Below are 19,751 nucleotides of genomic sequence, written 5' to 3'. Positions count from 1 at the left end.
TGTAGGTTTCCTGTTCCTGTGGGGCGGATCCCTCTCTCCAGTAGGGTGCTGTCGTGGTGAAAGGGAAAAATGAACATTTAACTTTTTAGTCACAAAAATGATCATTCAGCATCAATTTGTTTATTTTCACAAGGGTAAAAGGAGAAAATGGTCCAATAAAGTTGGTGAGCAATTTCTCCTGAATACGCCGATACCCCATACGTGGGGGAAAACGTCACGAGACAAAAATAGGAAGACAGGAGATTAGGAATCTGGGCCCCTGAACTGCCCCTCAGGCTAGGGGAAGCCCTGTCTTTCCTTAACTTGGGGGTACCCTTGAAGGTATCTCCATACCTTCCCAAGTCACCGACCTGTCCCTGTCTCCTGTTAAACCCTGAACTAAACCCCCAACCCCCACCCCAAGGGGTGAACAGTGTAAACAGCACCACAAAGCAAATAAACAGGAACAAACAATATGAGAGTGAGGGGAACACAATACCAAAAGGTGAATGCACAAACTACAAAATAACAAAACTCAGAACTTAGCTTGTGCACGCCGCTGCAAACTCCACAACAAAGATAGTACAGCAACTGAGCTCCAACCAGACTTGGCTGACACTAGGGAGCTGCTACTGCGAGGTTGGTCTCCTGAAAGGAACTGTATAATCAACAGTCAGCTGATGCACCAGGCGACCTTATAAAGGATGGTGGGAGTGGTCACAAACATCAGCTGACCCAGCAGCAATGCAATAACACCAGTGGCCACCGGGGGAGAAAACTGCATTAACTCCCAATGACCAGAAAAGGAAAAAAGGTTTAAATCAGAGGGGAACCAGATTTGCCACAGATCCAAACATGGATTGTGACAGTACCCCCCTTTCAATGAGTGGCATCTGGACACTCAGAAAAAAAGGAGAAAGAGCCACTCTAAGAAGACCGCACACCACAAAATATAAATGTACAAAAGGTAAACTTTTATTGATGCAAAATATTAAAAACATCTAAAATATCCCCACAAAAAAACCCGAAGATCCTGCCAGACATATTTTCAAACATGAAACTGTATGGTAACAGCAAACATAGTATAACTCCCAGCCAAATGTGAAATATATAGTCTTGGCTAAATATGGTGACCAAATCACTAATGATATAACAGAGAGGAAACCGACATTATACATAGTATGGTGAAAAACAGCCTATATATCAAAACATAATGTAATAACCTACCCTCTATCTGAAAGAAAGCTATAACCTGTATGCCAGATAGAAAAAAGCGAACCAGCAGGCAAAAAGGACATATGGAAGATCATGTGAAGTCCGGTTGAAACAAGTGGTTAAATCACCTATTGGCGGCAATGACCGCAAAGGTCCCAGCACAGAAAGACTAATTGCCACTGGAGCTGTAGCATAACACCTGGGCCAAACATGTGACCCAGAAAAACAAACAGGCGGTCACCTGGGAGAATAGAGGTGGCAATGATCAGCGTGGGGTGGAACCCTACGCGTGTCGCCGTTACAAGGACGGCTTCATCAGGGGAAGGTCATCTGGACACTCAACATCAGACCTCACCAGACCTACCTACGGTGAGGACGCCTCGATCCACCAGAGTTCACCTCGGCAGTCACCTGACTCTCAGGTTTATGGCAAACGCAACCTGATGAAAATGCCACCAACGAAGGTTCTGGAGGAGCCACAAATCTCCAGAGGGCCGATCTGGGGAATGAGTTCTGTACATGCATAACTGGGGGTAACTCCAACTGAAAAGTCCCCGGGCTGAGAATGGCCGACACCCGAAATGGCCCAATCACCCTGGAACTCCAGGTCCCAGTTGCACACTTCCACCTGATGTTTTTGGTGGACACCCATACGTACTCATTCACACAAAGGTCCGGACCTGAACGTTTATTTCCATGCAAACGTTTGCCACAGGACGGAGAATTCTTTGAGGAATTGACAACAGAGGCATCCCCCTGTGTCACTACACTCACACCCCCACAATGCTCCGAGGGAACCACCACCCTCATCTGACCCCTCCTCCTAAGAGGTCTCTGACCCACCGGGTTAACCTGTAGTGAGGGTAAAGTCTTGCCCCTAGTCCCTGGCAGCACCTCTGCTGCCCCCACTGAAAAGGAAGGGGTAGGTTTTAGAAGAACAGCAGAGATTGTAGCTCCCGGGCAGCAGTCCTTACACGACTGACCCCAGCTGACTACTTCCCTGGACCGCCAGTCTATGACCGGGTTATGTCTTTTCAACCAATGGAGTCCTAAAACCATGGGAGTTTGTATGCACTACAAGATGTAGCATGATAACGACTCTTCATGACAAGCCCCTATACGCAGATGTATATTGTCTACAACTTGTGTAATGCTCCCCTGGCTGAGCGGAGCAGAGTCAATGGCCTGGACGCTTAAGGGTTTCGCTAGCGTCCTACTCATCAGGCCATGGGTCTGGACAAAATGAGCATCCACCAAATTGACTCCTGCTCCACTGTCCACAAGCACCGGAATATTCTCAGTTACTTACCCAACCAATAACCACCTCAGCAGGTAAGGTACACGGAGACGAAAAAATTGAGGAAATATACACACCCTGGTCGCCTCCCTCCACACGACCAGGGGGACGCGGCTCTTTAGATGGTGCAGGTACTTTGGCACGCGCTGGGCAGACATTGATAAAATGACCGGTCTGCCCACAGTAGAAACATGCCCCCACTCCACGGCGAACCGCAGGCAACCCAGTTTGGGAACCAACTCCTCCCACCAGCATGGGTTCGTCCTCCTGCCCAGGCGTGTCCTCCTCCCTAGCAAGGACTATAGGGGGCACATTTGGTGTATGCCTCTCCCTCAAGCGTCTATCTACCCGGATGGCAAGGGACATGACGGCCTCCAACGACCTGGGGGCTGCGTACTGCACTAGAGTATCTTGCAACCTAGGGGACAGAGTAGACCCTGCACAAAATGGCTCCTAAGGGCAGGGTCATTCCACTGTGTGTTAGTGGCCCACCTCCTGAACTCTGAACAGTACTCCTCTGCCAGCCGACCCCCCTGCTTGATCTTACGGAGTCGTGATTCCGCCAGGGAGGCGCCATCTGGATCACCATACACCAGAGCTGTAAAAAAAACTCATCCACCGACCGTAGGGCTGGTGAACCGGTCGGCAGGGAGAAGGCCCAGGATTGGGGATCACCCTTAAGAAGGGAAACGATGATACCCACCCGTTGTTCCTCACTCCTTGATGAACGAGGGTGGAGCCTGAAGTACAACTTGCAGGCCTCCTTAAAAACCAAAAATGTATCTCTCCCTCCAGAGAACCTGTCTGGGAGAGATATCTTAGGTTCAGGTTGAGCCTGTACCTGAGCCAAAGCCCAAAACCCCAACAACTGCTGAAGCTGCTGCACCACCTCACCACGCAGCACCTTACACTCGTCGGTGAGAGTCTGTAGCAATTGGGCAAAGGCCTGCATCTGGGCCATGGCTCACCAGAAAAAAAAAAGGAATGGTTTGTTATAATGTCACGAGACAAAAATTAGGAAGACAGGAGATTAGGAATCTGGGCCTCTGAACTGCCCCTCAGGCTAGGGGGAAGCCCTGTCTGTCCTTAACTTGGGGGTACCCTTGAAGGTAGGGAGACCCAAGTCACCGACCTGTCCCTGTCTCCTGTTAAACCCTGTACTAACAAAAAGGGGGTGAACAGTGTAAACAGCACCACAAAGCAAATAAACAGGAACAAACAATATGAGAGTAAGGGGAACACGATACCAAAAGGTGAATGCACAAACTACAAAATAACAAAACTCAGAACTTAGCTTGTGCACGCCGCTGCAAACTCCACAACAAAGATAGTACAGCAACTGAGCTCCAAACACCAGATTTGGCTGACACCAGGGAGCTGCTACTGCGAGGTTGGTCTCCTGAAAGGAACTGTATAACCAACAGTCAGCTGATGCACCAGGTGACCTTATAAAGGATAGTGGGAGTGGTCACAAACATCAGCTGACCCAGCAGCAATGCAATGCAATAACACCAGGGGCCACCGGGGGGGGGGAGAAAACTGCATTAACCACCAATGATCAGAAAAGGAAAAAAGGTTTAAATCAGAGGGAAACCTGATCTGCCACAGATCCAAACATGGATGGTGACAGAAAACCACTGTTTGGGCGCACAGCAGGGCTTGGAAGGGAAGGAGCACCTTTTGACTTTTTGAACGCAAAATTGGCTGGAATTAAGAGTGGACACCATGTCGCATTTGAAGAGACCCTGATGTGCCTAAACATTCGAAAACACCCACAAGTGACCCATTATGGAAACTAGACCCTTTAACAAACTTATTTAGCTGTGTGGTGTGCACTTTGAACCCCCAGGTGCTTTACAGTAGTTTATAACGTACAGCCGTGGGGAGAAAAAAAAAATAACCTTTTTGCCACAAAAATGATCTTTAAGCAACGATTTTTTTTATTTTCACAAGTGTAAGGGTACCGTCACACTATACGATTTACCTACGATCACGACCAGCGATATGACCTGGCCGTGATCGTAGGTAAATCGTAGTGTGGTCGCTGGGGAGCTGTCACACAGACAGCTCTCCAGCGACCAACGATGCCGAGGTCCCTGGGTAACCAGGGTAAACATCGGGTAACTAAGCGCAGGACCGCGCTTAGTTACCCGATGTTTACCCTGGTTACAAGCGTTAAACTAAAAAAAAACAAACAGCACATACTTACATTCTGGTGTCCGTCAGGTCCCTTGCAGTCTGGTTCCCGCACTCAGTGACTGCCGGCCGTAAAGTGAAAGTGAAAGCACAGCCGCTGTGCTCTGCTTTCACTTTACGGCCGGCAGTCACAGTGCGGGAAGCAGACGGCAAGGGACCTGACGGACACCAGAATGTAAGTATGTGCTGTTTGTTTTTTTTTAGTTTAACGCTTGTAACCAGGGTAAACATCGGGTAACTAAGCGCGGTCCTGCGCTTAGTTACCCGATATTTACCCTGGTTACAAGCGAACGCATCGCTGGATCGCATCGCTAGATCGCTAGATCGGTGTCACACACACCGATCTAGCGATGACAGCGGGAGATCCAGCGATGAAAGAAAGTTCCATACGATCTGCTACGACGTACGATTCTCAGCAGGATCCCTGATCGCTGCTGCGTGTCAGACACAGCGATATCGTAACGATATCGCTGGAACGTCACGAATCGTACCGTCGTAGCGATCAAAATGTTATAGTGTGACGGTACCCTAAAAGGAGAAAATGGTCCACTAACATTGTTGAGCAATTTCTCCTGAATACACTGATACCCGATATGTGGGGGAAAACCACTGTTTGGGCACACAGCAAGGCTCGGAAGGGAAGGAGCACCTTTTGACTTTTTATAACGTAGAGCCGTGAAAAAAAAAAAAAAAAAAAATCAAATTTTTCCCACAAAAATGATCTTTTAGCCCCAATTTTTTTATTTTCACAAAGGTAATGGGGTAAAATAAACCACTAAAGTTGTTGCACATTTTCTCCTGAATACACCGATACCCCATATGTGGGGGAAAACCACTGTTTGGACACAGCAGGGCTCGGAAGGAGCGCCATTTCTTTTTTTGATTGTAAAATTTGCTGGCATAATTAACGGACACCATGTCATGTTTAGAGAGCCCGTGATGAGACTAAACAGTGGAAAGTAGACCCCTTAGGGAATTTATCTAGATGTGTATTGAGCACCTTGAACCCACAGATGCTTCACAGAAGTTTGCAACGTAGAGCTGTGGAAATAAAAAAAAATTTAAAAAAATCATATTTTTCTCAAAAAAATCTTTTTTTAGCTCCAAATTTTGCATTTTCGTAAGGGACACAGGAGAAATTGCTCTATACAATTTGTTGTGCAATTTCTCCTGAGTACGCCGATACCCGACTTGTGGGGGAATTCTACAGTTTGGGGAACGGCAGGGATTGGAAGGGAAGGAGCACCATTTGACTTTTTGAATGTAATATTTGCTGGAATAATTAGCAGACGCCATGTCGCGTTTGGAGATCCCCTGATGTGCCTAAACAGTGAATTCCCCCACAAGTGACCCCACTTTGGAAACTAGACCCCTTAAGAAACTTATCTAGATGTGTGGTGAGCACTTTGAACCCCCAAGTGCTTCACAGATGTTCATAAAATAGGGCCATGAAAATAAATCTAATTGTTTCCACAAAAATTATCTTTTAGCCCCAATTTTTTTATTTTCACTAGGGTAACAGAAGAAATTAGACCCCAAAATTTATTGTGCAATTTCTCCTGAGTACGCAGATACCCCATATAAGGGGGAAAACCACTGTTTTGGCAGGGCTCGGAAGGGAAGTAGCTCCATATTACAGTGCAGATTTTGCTGCACTTGTCTGAGGGTGCCATGTTACACTGGCAGAGCCCCTGAGATGCCAGAACAACAGAACCCTCCATAATTGACCGCATTTTACAAATTAAACCTCTCAATGAATTAACGTAGGGGTGCAGTGATCATATGGACACCACAGGTGTGTCACAGAAATTTATACCATTGGTAAGTGAAGAAAAAATAATTTACATTTTTACCACCAAGATGGTGTGCTGGCCCCAAGTTTTACATTTTCATACTAGGAAATGGGTAAAAATGGCATCAAAATGTATCCCACAATTTCTGCTGAATGTAGAAATAACCCATATGTGGATGTACAGTACCGCTTAGCCATACAGAGTGACTTGGGAGGGATGGAGCGCTATTTGCCTCCTGGAGCACATTTTCCTAAAATAATTTTGCAGATTCCATATAAAGAGCCCCTAAGTGCTAGAAAAGCAGAATTCCCCCTCAAGTGACCCCATTTTGGAATTTATAACCCTTTGGGAATTTATCTACAGATGTAGTGACAATTTTGACTCCATTGGTGTTTTCCAGAAACTAGCAGTAGTGGCTGTTGCTGAGTGAAAATTGTATATTGCCATTGTAGTGACCAGTACGTTATAGTCACCAGCACATTATGCCTAGCTCATGCTTCTGGAGACAGGCACCTATAAATTAGGTGGGCTCATTGGATTTGGGAGCAGAGAATTTGCTGAACTTCTTTTGGGAAGCTTGGAGCCATTTAGCTTTTCCAGAGCCTTTGTGCTACCAGTAACATGGAAGACCACTATAATTAGGTTAACAGATTAAAGACCTGAGTGGGAACTTGCTTTTTTAGTGGATCGAGTTGAACCTTTTATTGGGAACATATTACATAACGTTTGGGACCACATTTATCCGGCGCTCTACGCTGAGCACTTACTTTGTGGTTTCCATCTAAATCTCTGAGTGACGTGACAGATGAAACCCCCAAGGGATCCATTCACTATAATGAGGCAGCCAAGTTACTCTGGACCCCATTTGGCCTCTGTTCAGCGGTGTCCTTTTCAGAAGTGCACTAAGCTGTGGTCGACGGCACTTTTATGGATTCCTAAAAAGACGGACATCGCCGGATCACAGGTCACATTATCTGTCTCATTATAGGGAATCGTCTGGCGGTTCTGTCTGAATCACGTATTTCAGAAATTTACACGGATAACCCGATGTCAGCGTTCAGCGCAGAGCCCAGGATAAATGTGCGCCAATGCTTACTGCGATCTTTGGGAGATAGAATGAAAAAAAATCAACAGCAGGTGAAAAATTGGTTGTATTTGTTTTTTTACACCATTCCTCGTGCGGTGTAAGTGATTAGGTGACTTTATTTATCAGGTCTGTGTGATTATAGGGATACCAGATTTATATCGGCTACTGTCACACACTACAAAGTCATGTGATGGCTTGGTTTTTTGCGGGACGAGCTGACGTTTTTATTGGTACCATTTTCGGGCACATGACATTTTTTTTAAATCGCTTTCTATTCCTATTTTTGTGAGACAGAATCAACAAAAACCAGCAATAGAGGAATTGCTTTTTGTTTTTTTATACCGTTCCATGTGTAGTATAATTGGTAAGGCAGCTTTATTCTTTGGTTCAGTACGATTACAGTGATGCCCCATTTATATAGTTTTCTTATATATTTTGGCGCTTTTGCACAATAAAAACTATTTACAGAGAAAAAAATATTTTTGCATTGCTTAATTCTGAGAGCTATAACTTTTTTATTTTTCTGCTGATGGAGCTGTATGGCAAAATAGCTTGTTTTCAGAGGTACCATTTTTATTTACATTCTTCTTTTTGATCGCGTTTTATTGCACTTTTTTTTTCACGGTATGACGATGAAGCATTGTTTTTTGCCTCGTTTTTTTTATGGTGGAGGGGTTAACTGTTTTTCACTGAAGGGGTTAACTAGTGGGACAGTTTTATAGAGCGGGTAATTACGGACGCAGTGCTACCAAATACCGTATATACTCGAGTATAAGCCGAGATTTTCAGCCCAAAAAAATGGGCTGAAAGTGCCCCTCTCGGCTTATACTCAAGTCATGGTCGGCGGGAGAGGGGGAGCGACAATGGTCACACACTCACCTGCTCCTGGCGCGGTTTCTGCGTGTCCCATGGTCTCCGGCAGCTTCTTCCCCTGTTCAGCGGTCACGTGGTACCGCTGATTAAAGTAATGAATATGGACTCCATTCCCATAGGGGTGGAGCCGCATATTCATTCCTGTAATGAGCGGTACCACATGACCACTGAACAAAGGAAGAAGCTGCCGGCGTCGGAGACCATCTGTTCGGGAGAAGCTGCCAGGGACCGCGCCGGAGTAGGTATTTCATATTCACCTTTCCTCGTTCCACCGCCGCCCCGTCTTCTGCGTCCTCTGCAGTGACTGTTCAGGTCAGAGGGCGCGATGACGTATTAGTGTGCGCGCCACCCTCTGCCTGAACAGTCACTGTGGAGAGACGGGACGCTGAGGAGCAGCAGGCAGCGACGAGGTATGTCATTTTTTTTTAATTATTGCAGCAGCATTATATGTGGCACATTGTTATATGGAGCATCTTATGGGACCATAATGAACTATATGGAGCATTACATGTGGCACATTGTTTTATGGAGCATCTATGGGGCCATAATTAACTGCATGGAGCATTATATGTGGCACATTGTTATATGGAACGGAACATCTATGGGGCCATAAACAGCATTTGTGCAGCATCATATGGGGCATATTTTAATATGGAGTATCTTATGGGGCCCATCATAAACTGTATGGAGCATTATATGGGGCGTATTTTGTATGGAGCATCTTATGGGGCCCATCATGAACTGTATGGAGCATTATATGGGGCTCCTGATTCAATATGGATATTCAAGAACACTTAACCTACTGATGTCTCAATTAATTTTACTTTTATTGGTATCTATTTTTATTTTTGACATTTACCGGTAGCTGTTGCATATTCCACCCTAGGCTTATACTCGAGTCATTAAGTTTTCTCAGTTTTTTGTTGCAAAATTAGGGGTCTTGTCTTATACTCGGGTCGGCTTATACTCGAGTATGTACGGTATGTGTACTTTTATTGTTTTGTTTTTTTTACATAAAAAACATACGCTCCTTGATGTTGCTGTCACTACAGACAGCAGCATCAGAGGGGTTAAATGCCCGCGATCAGTGCTAGCACTGATAGTGGGTGTTGCTGCGGGGTGTCAGCTCTCACATAGAGCTGACACCCGCCCCGATCGTGAGGCTGCTCGATAGTGCTGCTGTACATATACTGCTGTTTGCGGGAACGCAGCTCCTGCAGAGCACTAAATGTATGGTGCATGTCGGGAAGGGGTTAAAGACACAAAAGAATGTTTTTTTTTGCCACACTTAGCTTAAAGAATAACCATTGTTTTAAATTTTATTTCATAGATCAATATTACACATGAATATACAGTCATAGCCGAATGTATTAGCACCTTTGACATTGTTCCAGAAAATGAAGTATATCTCCTGTAAAATTGTTGCAATTACTCGTTTTCTTATTCACGTTTATTTCCTTTGTGGGTATTGCAACACAAAAAAGTCAAACTGGACATAATTTCACACAAAAGCCCCAAAATGGGCCACACAAAATTGTTGGTTCCTTTCCAAGATTATGGGTAAGCAACTTTGTTTCACGCATGTGATGCTCGTTCAAACTCGCATGTGGAAAGTAACAGGTGTGGGCAATATGAAAATCATACCTGAAATCAGATAATAAAGGGAGGAGTTTACTCAATTTTTGCATTGTGTGCCACACTAAGAATGGAGAACAGATAGAGAATTGTCTGAGGACTTGAGAACCAAAATTTTAAAATAATATCAACAATCTCAAGGTTACAAGTTCATCTCCAGAGATCTTGATGTTCTTTTGTCTACAGTGCATGATATAATCAAGAAGTTTACAACCCATGGCACTGTCGCTATCTCCCTGGTATGCACGGCAGACAAAAAAATAATTAGAATAATTAAATAATATATTAATTATAATAATTATTTATCAGAGAAATCTGCCTGTTTCCTGGTCTCGGACTGATCTTTTAGTCTTAAATTCCTGGGTAAAATCTGCATTCAATAACAAGGGATCTTCCCTTTACTGATATAGGACATGGCAGTTGGTGCTCATGAAGTTCTATAGAAAGGGGAGGAGCTAGAGGCAGGCACACACATCCTGCTACAAGTTCTCCTGAAATGATCATTACACTATCTCAGTAACATGAAAATCAGTCTTCAATAAACATAGAGCTAACCCATGAACTGAGAGAAAAACATCGGTGCAGGAGGAGAAAGAACCTGAAATATATTGTATCAGAAAATTCTAAGTTGTTTTATTTTCCTGTGTACAATAGGATAGGTTTATTAAAAAAAAAATCTATTATTTATTTATCCATTTTTTTCAATGGTTTGAAATGCCTTTATAAAACACCATATTTTTAAAGGTGCATTTTTATAAGCTTATTTGCTGATGGGAAACACACAGTAGAATTAACACTATAAAGTAAACACAAACCCTATAAAAGATACCAAAAATATCCTGAAAATAATATCACAGACCCGAAAAACCACAAAAGAGTATATAATATATTGGGATGAATGATTATTAATATGTAGACTAATATTTTACCTATCCTTTATAAAGGAATATCTGAACACGGTATTTTTAACCTTTAAAAAATCCCTGAAAAGGCCAATGAAGCCGCAGTGTGTGAAAATTAAATATCAACATATACTACTCATTGAAATAGCATGAGATCTACAATATTGTAATATAGGATATTATAGAAAGAGAAATCAAATTATATATATATATATATATATATATACACACACAGTATATATACAGTATATATATATATACACACAGTATATATATATATATATATATATATATATATATATATATATAATTGCCTAAGGGTTTTTCTGTCTGTCTGTCTGTCTTTCTGTCTGTCTGTCCTGGAAATCCCGGCTCTCTGATTGGTCGAGGCCGCCAGGCCTCGACCAATCAGAGACCGGCACAGCATCGACGTAGAAATCCCGCGTCTCTGATTGGTCGAGGCCGCCAGGCCTCGACCAATCAGCAACGGGCACAGCGACGATGATGTCATAAAGGACGTAGACATCCTGCGTCTCTGATTTGTCGAGGCCGCCAGGCCTCGACCAATCAGCAACGGGCACAGCGACGATGATGTCATAATGGTTGCCATGGCGACGATGATGTCATAAAGGTTGCCTCGATCAATCAGCGACGGACACAGTCTGCCGCGAATTCTGGAATCATCATTGTCCATATATTACAGGGACATGCATATTCTAGAATACCCGATGCGTTAGAATCGGGCCACAATCTAGTATATATATATATATATATATATATATACAGATGGACTTAAAGTCTCCCTTCAACCTTAATATATTGTTTGCATTTTGTGGGAAGAAAATCACACGAGACATCATGTGTAGGATGTTATCGGAACTATCATGATACCATCATGGGTGTACACTATGAAACTATGAAATATCACAATGTATATTATGTAAAGTACAATATTACATTATATAAGATATATGAAATGCTATATGTGTATATATCAAATCTAAATACCGTAAGTAAATATATATCCATATATCATAAAAATTAGTCACAATACAAGACAGAACACATGAGACATCATATGTACCAGGCTAGACGAAATTAAAATGGCTAATAATAGTGAATGTAAGAGGACAATATACAAGATACTTTGGAAAAATACCATAGAAATGATCACAATATGGGAAATTATAGAAATATCATTAATAGAAAAACTTTATAAAAATGTATGTTAGCTGTTCCAAAAACAAAAGATAAGATAGGTTCTATAGCACTATCAACATGTATGATACTATGTGAAATATCGCAACAGAGAACATAGATGGTGGACTATCACAATATGTCGGATGCTGTGTGAGCCCTCTAGAGCCGTGCATGTAATGAGGGGTGTAGGACTTACATTATCTGTATATATAGATGACACAGGCGCATGATGTCCTATATCCGGAGTTATAGGGGTCTTCAGTGCTAGGCACGACCACCCTGCTCTGTGTGGGACCCTGCTTTGCGGGAGTCCTCGTTGCTCAGAGACGGGTGGAACAACTCAGGAAAGTGACACTGTGAGGTCCCGCTACTCACTCAGGTTGCCTCCAGTCACCGGCGACGTCCATAGGACCTTGTGTCCCAGAGAATGTCGGAACCCCGGCGTCGGAGCTCTCCCTGGCTCATTTCTTCAGCTCCAGCTGCGGAGACATGAGCGACACCTCCCGTCAGCCCGCTCCTCCTCGGACACGCCCCGCCGCCGCCTCACCGTCCTCACCGCCTGCAGCGGACAGAGCCAAGTTGCTGAGATTTCCCGCCCTTTGTTCTGTCCTCCAATCAGAATGCGGCGTGTTGTTCTTTGCGGCCCCCGTGGGGTTCTCACTCGACGTCATTGCGAGAAAGCAGTGACGTCATGACTCAATACGTTCACTGACAGTACACTGCTGTAGCAATCAGTGTGACAGGAAACTCAAGCCACCCTAACTACACTACGAAAACCATGGCCCTCTAACCATATATCAGCCCCAAACCATGACTCCCTAATCTAATACAGAACCCAATCAGGCCCTGTGAGCAATACTGGTTCTTCCCGATTCTGTAAACAGAGGTGCACAACATTTTTTCGTTCCAAAGGCCAACTTGCCATACTAAACCAATCGCAAGGGCCGTAAACATTTTTAAAGGGGTATTTACATGAAATACATCACCAGAACCACCATCCGTACATCACCTGAACCAAGTTTTGAGGATTTCGAGAATTTACACTAAAAATAAAATCAGTGTGAACACACACCAACTTTAACTGAGTTTTTGGAGCAGAAACTCACCAAATCCTCCTTATAATCTCAAATCTCTACGTTTTGAAGATTTTTAAGTTTTAACATAGTAATGAAGCACGTTATGGATTCCTACATGTGCACAAGATCAGAACCACTTTCAGCATGAGTGCAATGCCAGAGTCAGACCTCCCAACCATCCCAGATCCAGCGGGCCAGTCCCGATTTTGAGATTCTGTCCCATTGTCCCGCCCGGGATCTTACTTTTCCAGCACTGCACTGAGGTTGTTCCAGCCTCAGGAGAAACTACAGAAGCAGCGCAGTGCGCAAGGAAACATGGGTCACATGACTGCAATACGTCAGAACTTGTCTAGTCGGGAACCTGAACCCCACCCTCTCTAGTGACGGTAACCACCTATTTCCGCCGCATCCAGAAGCTTCAGAAGCTCGGAGTTACTGATGAGAAGTCTTCATTCTCCTCACACGGTGCCCGGTCTACCTGTCATGTGGCGTCTGTCTCTATTATCAGGGGTGCAGTGTAGTTCCCGGAGCCACTCCTAACGCGCTCCCTCCTGAAATAAAGACGCTTGCAACCTGGAGTGAGGTGTGTGTGTGGGGGTGTGCAGAGTCACGTGGTGTAAACATTAGTGTCGTTTTACCACAGATTACTAGCACAGCATGCAGTGTTAGTAATCTATGGTAAAACTACTACTCCCAACATGCAGTGTCAGGAATCTGTGGTAAAACTACTACTCCCAGCATGCAGTGTCAGTAATCTGTGGTAAAACTACTAAACCCAGTATGCTGTGCTTGTAATCCATGATAAAACTACTACTCCCAGCATGGTAAAACTACTACTCAGGGAGTAGTAGTTTTATCATGTATCACTGATGGGGAATGGGGGGCATGTGCAGGGGAATGGGGTGCATGTACAAGAAAACAGTACAGGGGAATGGGGGGCATGTACGAGAAAACAGTATGGGGGAATAGGGGGCATGTACGAGAAAACAGTATGGGGGAATAGGGGGCATGTACGAGAAAACAGTACAGGGGAATGGGGGGCATGTACGAGAAAACAGTACAGGGGAATGGGGGCATGTATGAGAAAACAGTATGGGGGAATAGGGGGCATGTACGAGAAAACAGTACAGGGGAATGGGGGGCATGTACGAGAAAACAGTACAGGGGAATGGGGGCATGTACGAGAAAACAGTATGGGGAATGGGGGCATGTACGAGAAAACAGTACGGGGGAATGGGGGGCATGTATGAGAAGCAGTATCGGGGAATGGGGGGCATGTATGAGGAAACAGTATGGGGGATGGGGGGCATGTATGAGGAAACAGTATGGGGGATGGGTGCAGAAACAGTGGTGATTGGGGAGGGGTGCACTCACTAAGGGGAGCAAACGGGGAATTTATGTGGATACAGTATGAGTAGTGATGTGAAAAATGTATGTGGACAGAGAATGGGGAATGAGGGTGATGGGAGGTGATGGGATGTGTGCAGAGACAGTATGGGGAGTCAGGGGTATGTGTGAGCAGGCAATATAGAAAGTGAGGGGGTAAATATATGAGGAGACAGCATGGTGAACAGGGTGCATGTGAGAGAAGACAGTATGAGGAGGGAGGGGAATAGTGTGAGGAGACAGTATGGGGGAGAAAAGTGAGTGGGCACAGAATAGATACTGAGTAGTGGGGGCATGTACTTTAATTCATTACTTGTAAATATATATTTTTCTGTTTATAATTATTGTTTATGAAACAGTATGATCAGCAGTGCTAAATTGGTGTGGTTGGGGCGTGGATATGGGTATGACTATTTGTGAAATGGGTGTGGTCAGGGGGCATGGCCTAAAATTTGGCGCACTATGCGCGCCACAGCCTTTGTCCCTCTTTCCCGTCTTTCAAAAGTTGAATGCAGTGTCAGAACCACCATCAGTACATGAATGTGGCACCGGAAACACCACCATGGACGCAGGCCCAGCATTAGGGTCAGGCCCAGGAAGCCACCTAGGGCTCCCACTCCTACAGGGCCACCCAGCCAGTGGTGTGCCGCTAATAGAAGTGATAGAGGAGAGATCGTCATGTGACGCTCCCTCTCCCATCACTCTGCCTCTGACTCAGCGTGGAGCTGATGAGACGCTCTGCAGAAGCTAGAGCAGCAGGGGAAGAGGATGAGAGGTAAGTATTGTGTGTGTCTCTGCTGCACGATACTGTAGGGGGCTGCGTTATACTGTGTGTGTGGGCTGCACTATACTGTGTGGGGGGCTGCATTATACTATGTGTGCGGGCTGCACTATACTGTGTGTAGGGAGCTGCATTATACTGTGTGTGGGGGGGCTGCATTATACTGTCTGGGGGGCTGCACTATACTGTGTGTGTGTTTGTGGGGGGCTGAAGTATACTGTATGTATGGGGGGCTGCATTATACTCTGAGACAGCTGTTTCATACTGTGAAGGGGCTGCATTATACTCTGAAGGGGCTGCTTTATACTCTGGGGGGTGTTGTGAATTCTGTGGCAGAGCTCCCTCCTGTGGTCACAAGTGGTACTTCGGCTGATTCTCTCTGTGAGCTTCCATTGGTGGAGGAAAGTGGTACTGCGGCTTCTGAGTTTCCTTCCTCAGGTGATATGGTGAAGTCGTTAGGTGCTACCCTATTTAACTCCACCTAGTGCTTTGATCCTGGCTTCCAGTCAATGTTCTAGTATTGGACCTGTTTCCTCCTGGATCGTTCCTGTGGCCTGCTGCTCTGCATAGCTAAGTTCCTCTTTGCTATTTGTTTGCTGTTTTTTTTCTGTCCAGCTTGTTTATTTGTTTTTTCTGCTTGCTGGAAGCTCTGGGACACAGAGGGTGTACCTCCGTGCCGTTAGTTCGGTACGGAGGGTCTTTTTGCCCCCTTTGCATGGTGTTTGTAGGGTTTTGTGTTGACCGCAAAGTTACCTTTCCTATCCTCGCTCTGTTCAGAAAGTTGGGCCTCACTTTGCTAAGTCTTTTTCATCTCTACGTTTGTCTTTTCATCTTAACTCACAGTCATTATATGTGGGGGCTGCCTTTTCCTTTGGGGTATTTCTCTGAGGCAAGGTAGGCTTATTTTCTATCTTCAGGCTAGCCAGTTTCTCAGGCCGTGCCGAGTTGCATAGGCAGCGTTAGGCGCAATCCACGGCTGCCTCTAGTGTGGTTGGTTAGGATTAGGGATTGCGGTCAACAGAGTTGCAACGTCTCAGAGCTCGTTCTTGTTTTTTGGGTTATTGCCAGGTCACTGTATGTGCACTGACCTCTATGTCCATTGTGGTACTGAATTACCTTTCATAACAGTACTGGAAGCCCAAAGTACTAATGATTCTCAATAGAGGGAAAAAAGAAGTTCTGAGACCATTTTTTTTTCTTTGCACTGTGTTTTGCCTTTTATTTTCCCCTAGACATTTGGGTAGTTCAGGACACAGGTGTGGACATGGATATTCAGGGTCTGTGCTCTTCATTGGATAATCTCGTTATAAATGTACAAAAGATTCAAGATTTGGTGGTTCAGAAGCCTATGTTAGAACCAAGAATTCCTATTCCTGATTTGTTTTATGGTGATAGAGCGAAGTTTGTGAATTTCAAAAATAATTGCAAACTGTTTCTGGCCTTGAGACCTCGCTCCTCTGGTGATCCAGTTCAACAAGTGAGAATTGTTATTTCTTTTTTGCGTGGCGATCCTCAGGACTGGGCATTTTCCCTTGCGCCAGGGGATCCTGCATTGAGTAATGTTGATGCGTTTTTTCTGGCGCTCGGATTGCTGTACGATGAGCCTAATTCAGTGGATCAGGCAGAGAAGAATTTGCTGGCTCTGTGTCAGGGTCAGGATGAGATAGAGGTATATTGTCAGAAATTTAGAAAGTGGTCTGTACTCACTCAGTGGAATGAAGGTGCGCTCGCAGCTATTTTCAGAAGAGGTCTCTCTGAAGCCCTTAAGGATGTCATGGTGGGATTTCCTATGCCTGCTGGTCTGAATGAGTCTATGTCTTTGGCCATTCAGATCGGTCGACGCTTGCGCGAGCGTAAATCTGTGCACCATTTGGCGGTATTACCTGAGCTTAAATCTGAGCCTATGCAGTGCGATAGGACTTGGACCAGAGTTGCACGGCAAGAACATAGACGTCTGAATGGGCTGTGTTTCTACTGTGGTGATTCCACTCATGCTATCTCTGATTGTCCTAAGCGCACTAAGCGGTTCGCTAGGTCTGCCACCATTGGTATGGTACAGTCAAAATTTCTTCTGTCCGTTACCTTGATCTGCTCTTTGTCATCGTATTCTGTCATGGCATTTGTGGACTCAGGCGCTGCTCTGAATTTGATGGACTTGGAGTATGCTAGGCGTTGTGGGTTTTTCTTGGAGCCCTTGCAGTGTCCTATTCCATTGAGAGGAATTGATGCTACGCGTTTGGCCAAGAATAAGCCTCAGTACTGGACCCAGCTGACCATGTGCATGGCTCCTGCACATCAGGAGGTTATTCGCTTTCTGGTGTTGCATAATTTGCATGATGTGGTCGTGTTGGGGTTGCCATGGCTACAAGTCCATAATCCAGTATTAGATTGGAAATCCATGTCTGTGTCCAGCTGGGGTTGTCAGGGGGTACATGGTGATGTCCCATTTCTGACTATTTCGTCATCCACCCCTTCTGAGGTTCCTGAGTTCTTGTCTGATTACCGGGATATATTTGATGAGCCCAAGTCCGATACCCTACCTCCGCATAGGGATTGTGATTGTGCTATCGATTTGATTCCTGGTAGTAAATTCCCAAAAGGTCGACTGTTTAATTTATCTGTGCCTGAGCACGCCGCTATGCGGAGTTATGTGAAGGAGTCTTTGGAGAAGGGGCATATTCGCCCGTCATCGTCGCCATTAGGAGCAGGGTTCTTTTTTGTAGCCAAGAAGGATGGTTCACTGAGACCTTGTATAGATTACCGCCTTCTAAATAAGATTACTGTTAAATTTCAGTACCCTTTGCCATTATTATCTGATTTGTTTGCTCGCATTAAGGGGGCTAGTTGGTTCACCAAGATAGATCTTCGTGGTGCGTATAATCTTGTGCGTATTAAGCGAGGCGATGAGTGGAAAACTGCATTTAATACGCCCGAGGGCCATTTTGAGTATCTTGTAATGCCATTCGGACTTGCCAATGCTCCATCAGTGTTTCAGTCCTTTATGCATGACATCTTCCGAGAGTACCTGGATAAATTCCTGATTGTGTACTTAGATGACATTTTGATCTTCTCGGATGATTGGGAGTCTCATGTGAAGCAGGTCAGAACGGTGTTTCAGGTCCTGCGTGCTAATTCTTTGTTTGTGAAGGGATCAAAGTTTCTCTTTGGTGTCCAGAAGGTTTCATTTTTGGGGTTCATCTTTTCCCCTTCTACTATCGAGATGGACCCTGTTAAGGTCCAAGCCATCCATAATTGGACTCAGCCGACATCTCTGAAAAGTCTGCAAAAGTTCCTGGGCTTTGCTAATTTTTATCGTCGCTTCATCTGTAATTTTTCTAGTATTGCTAAACCATTGACCGATTTGACCAAGAAAGGTGCTGATGTGGTCAATCGGTCTTCTGCTGCTGTGGAAGCTTTTCAAGAGTTGAAGCGTCGTTTTTCTTCTGCCCCTGTGTTGTGTCAACCAGATGTTTCGCTTCCGTTCCAGGTCGAGGTTGATGCTTCTGAGATTGGAGCAGGGGCCGTTTTGTCGCAGAGAAGTTCTGATTGCTCGGTGATGAAACCATGCGCCTTCTTTTCCAGGAAGTTTTCGCCTGCTGAGCGAAATTATGATGTGGGCAATCGAGAGTTGCTGGCCATGAAGTGGGCATTCGAGGAGTGGCGTCATTGGCTTGAAGGAGCTAAGCATCGCGTGGTGGTCTTGACTGATCATAAGAACTTGACTTATCTCGAATCCGCCAAGCGCTTGAATCCTAGACAAGCTCGTTGGTCGTTGTTTTTTGCCCGTTTTGACTTTGTGATTTCATATCTTCCGGGCTCTAAAAATGTGAAGGCGGATGCTCTGTCTAGGAGTTTTGTGCCCGACTCTCCGGGTGTATCTGAGCCGGTGGGTATCCTCAAAGAGGGAGTAATTGTGTCTGCTATCTCCCCTGATTTGCGGCGGGTGCTGCAAAAATTTCAGGCTGATAAACCTGATCGTTGCCCAGTGGAGAAACTGTTTGTCCCTGATAGGTGGACGAATAAAGTTATCTCTGAGGTTCATTGTTCGGTGTTGGCTGGTCATCCTGGAATCTTTGGTACCAGAGAGTTAGTGGCTAGATCCTTTTGGTGGCCATCTCTGTCGCGGGATGTGCGTACTTTTGTGCAGTCCTGTGGGATTTGTGCTCGGGCTAAGCCCTGCTGTTCTCGTGCCAGTGGGTTGCTTTTGCCCTTGCCGGTCCCGAAGAGACCTTGGACACATATCTCTATGGATTTTATTTCAGATCTTCCCGTCTCTCAAAAGATGTCAAGTCATTTGGGTGGTCTGTGATCGCTTCTCTAAGATGGTCCAT

General features: G+C 45.0%; 1 protein-coding gene across 5 annotated transcripts in view; it reads right to left on the bottom strand.

The window, feature by feature from the left end:
• Window positions 1-12,687, bottom strand: part of GJC1 (gap junction protein gamma 1) — a 154,725-nt gene extending 142,038 nt beyond the window's left edge. For 3 of the 5 annotated variants that reach the window (XM_069751390.1, XM_069751389.1, XM_069751392.1), the window contains exon 1: window positions 12,374-12,685. The gene's annotated coding sequence lies outside the window, so the exon portion shown is untranslated. Of the gene's footprint in view, window positions 1-12,373 lie in introns of all 5 variants that reach the window. The other 2 variants (XM_069751393.1, XM_069751391.1) reach the window with 1 other exon arrangement.
• Window positions 12,688-19,751: the final 7,064 nt, after the last annotated feature.

The sequence above is a fragment of the Ranitomeya imitator genome, chromosome 2 (assembly GCF_032444005.1).
Source record: "Ranitomeya imitator isolate aRanImi1 chromosome 2, aRanImi1.pri, whole genome shotgun sequence".
NCBI lineage: Eukaryota > Metazoa > Chordata > Amphibia > Anura > Dendrobatidae > Ranitomeya > Ranitomeya imitator.
This window is presented reverse-complemented; position numbering and strand designations above follow the sequence as displayed.